The following is a 3,409-nucleotide window of genomic DNA, read 5'->3' on the forward strand; positions in this document are numbered from 1 at the left end:
CCAAAAAGCTGTTGTAGCGGTGATCTCTTTCGCAAAAAAAGTTATCACAATTCACCGCTACGTGAATCTCATTGCAAATCCAGCTGAGGCACGCGGCTGGTCGTTATTCTTAACTCTCTGCCCCAAAAAGGAACGTATGCTAAAGAGTTGAAAGGTTGGTCCGTCGGGTATTTGAGCTTGGGTCTGCCTAAATCGCTATGACGTCTCCGTGGCCGAGCGGTTAAGGCGTTGGCGTTCCATGCCAAAGACCCGGGTTCGATTCCCGGCGGAGACCAATTTTTCAACTCTTGCGCTTTTCCAAAAAGGAGGAACAGTAAGAGGAATAACGATGTCAAAGCTACGCATCGATTTCTCCTCCCTTTCTCATATCTCACATAAGAACCGTGATGTGCCTTGGTGAAACCAGGGTGGGGTGGAATAAAAGTGTCCATTCGGGACATGAGAGTTGGAGTTGGCAAACATGGCGTAAACAGCTGCAGTCATTCGGTGCTGATCCAAGAATGTTTTGTCGGTGTATGACAGATGTTATGTCGGTGCTGACGGGTGTTCTGTTGGTGCATGACATGTGGGGAACATGTCCGGGAAATGAACATACAAGCAAGCCGTCTTTTGGGTGGTATTTCGGTGTTTTGTACATCGTTTTAATGATTGATGCCCGTTGGAGGTATGTGTAGTGTTCGCACTCATATAGTGAGATGTGTTGGATCAGTAAGTAGAGCGGCTGCCTCACAATCGGGAGGTCGTGGGTTCGAACCCCGGCCGCGTCATACCAAAAGACGTTAAAAGATGGGAGTTGCTGCTACCTTGTTTGCCGCTCAACAGTTGAAAAGGTTAGAGCAACGTCGATCTGGCGCTGCTCAGTGGCTGCCGGGCCCACGATCAATTGGGCAAAAAGAATTTCCATTTTCGGACAATACAATTTGGAGTCACTTTCTGGTAATTTGGATTAGCATCGTTAGATGTGGCTTTACGAGGAAATTGGCCTCGAGATATACGGAGTGTTTGTCCGGTCTGAATTGCTTAGACTATTCTCGTAGTTCGGTACGCAGTGAAGTGTACTGTAGGAAGTTGCGTTAGCGACGTAGTCTTGAAATCTAGTCGGAAAGCTAGATGTGAATAATCATGGCAGCCAAGTTCGATGCTGCAGAGTTAGTGAAAGACGTCACTCTTGGTAGATTGAGAGGGTTGCTGAAAGCCCAATTGATTGAGGTTGCAACTCATGTATATGCTGATATCAGAGAGTGTGGTCGAAAAAAAAAAATCTTTGCAGTTCTGGTGAAGAAGCTTGAAGTGGGTGGTGTAGAATATGAACACACAGACCAGAGTGAGAGTACAGATGAGATTGAGAGTTCTGGTAGAAAAACTGCTCCAAGTACTACTACTATTACTAGACCTAGTGATTTGAGGGCAGATTCCACACAACTAGAACTGGCTAGATTGGAGTTACAAAAAGAAAAAATGAAGGCAGAAAATCTGAGACTCGAACAAGAGTTACTGCACGTCAAATTGGGTTGACCCAGGCCCAGGCCAGTAGCGTCCCAGGGGATAGGTCTAATGTTAGTATGTCGAGACCAAAGACGCCCGACATTGGAAAAATGGCAAACACAGTCCCCCGCTTTGATGAAGAGGATGCAGACTCTTTCTTTTTCTCCTTTGAGAGAATAGCCAGGAATTTGGAGTGGGAGAAGAAATATTGGTCTATGATAGTACAACAAAAGCTCACAGGCAAGGCACATTCAGTAGTGTCTGCTCTCTCGGATGAGGAGGCTAATGACTATGACACAGTTAAGGAAGCAGTCCTTCTTGCCTATCAGTTAGTCCCAGAAGCCTACAGGCAAAAGTTTCGAGGATATAGGAGAGGTTCGGGACAGACCTACGTAGAGTTTCAGAGAGAAAAAGAAATTCTGTTTGATCGATGGGTTCGATCAATGAAAGTAGATCTCACTTATGAAAATTATAGAGAGATAGTGTTGATGGAGGAGTTCAAGAAATCGACACCTCCAGATCTGAGAACATATTTGGAAGATCGAAGAGTACATGATGTAAAGAGTGCAGCAGTCACCGCTGACCAGTATGAGTTGACACATAAAGTGAAAACAAAAAGTCCTGAGGAAAAGAGGAAGTTTGATCAGTTGAGAAATCCTGACAATCAAAAGTGGCACGGTAGTCATAGGGAAAAAACTGAATCACAGAAAGAGCGGCCAAAATCGCCACGGCCTCAATACAAAGAAGTGAGATGCTTTTTCTGTGGGAAAACAGGTCACATTAAGTCTGAATGTAGGCGATTGCTGGAACGAAATAAGGCAAAAGAAAGACAAAAGCAAAAAGCAACACATGGTTTAGTCCATGCAGACACACGTCTACAGAACAGTTCAAATGCTGAAACAAACGAGAAACAGAACCAGACAGCCACCAATGGTTTTGTAAAGTCCAGTGTAAGTGATGAACAGTGTCATCCAAATGTTGTGAAAAGTAATGTCTCAAAAATGACAGATAGGTGTTCAAGTGGTAATGTGGATGAAAAGTACAAGGACATCATTTCCAAGGGTACAGTTACCATTGCTGAATTTAGAGTACCGGTTGTCATCCTTCGTGATACTGGAGCTACACAGTCACTCATGATAGGTGATGTGAAGAGCATGCCCATAGATTGTAACACGGGTAGAAGGGTATTGATACATGATGTCAATGGAGGAACGCAGGCCGTCCCTCTATTCCGAGTAAATTTGGATAGTGGACTGATTTCAGGGGAAGTGATTGTGGGAATTGTTCCATTTCTCCCCATGGATGGAGTTTCCTTTTTGCTCGGTAATGACCTTGCAGGAGGTCGAGTGAGTGTCCTTCCGGTTGTTTCCGAAGTCCCAGTCAGTACGTGCAGGAAAGCGAAAAACTGGTCGATGAATTCCCAAAAGTATTTCCAACATGTGCTATCACCAGGTTTCGAGCAAGTGAAGCAGAGCGTGAGAGAAAAGAGTCTGAAAGTGAATTTTTTTCTGGATGACACATTCTTTGGTAAGGTGACTAGTGAAGGTGAAAGAGAACAAAGTTGGGAAGAAGGTGTGTTCAGTCAGCCGGCTTTACTCAAAGCACAGATGGAAGATGAGGACTTGTTGAAGTTGAGAGAGGGTGCATTGACTGTAGATGAGGCGAAGGGAGTGCCAGAATGTTTTTATGTAAAGTCTGGTGTTTTGATGAGGAAATGGCGTCCTCCAGATCGTCCCGTAGATGAGGACTGGACGGTTATCGACCAGATGGTTGTTCCTCCGCCGTATCGAAAGGAAATCCTACGTCTTGCACATGAAATTCCAATGGCCGGACACATGGTTGTCAAGAAGACTTTGTGTAGAATCAGCACTCACTTCTTCTGGCCCAAGATGACAAAGGATGTGTCTGAATTTAGTCGAACGTG

At 44.9% G+C, this 3,409-nt stretch overlaps 1 non-coding gene across 1 annotated transcript; it reads left to right on the top strand.

The window, feature by feature from the left end:
- The first annotated feature begins 202 nt into the window (after positions 1-202).
- On the top strand, positions 203-274 carry Trnag-ucc (transfer RNA glycine (anticodon UCC)). Its single transcript has one exon. It is a non-coding gene; the product is annotated as a tRNA-Gly (tRNA).
- The last annotated feature ends 3,135 nt before the right edge of the window (positions 275-3,409 follow it).

The sequence above is a fragment of the Diadema setosum genome, chromosome 6 (genome assembly GCF_964275005.1).
Source record: "Diadema setosum chromosome 6, eeDiaSeto1, whole genome shotgun sequence".
NCBI classification, from domain to species: domain Eukaryota; kingdom Metazoa; phylum Echinodermata; class Echinoidea; order Diadematoida; family Diadematidae; genus Diadema; species Diadema setosum.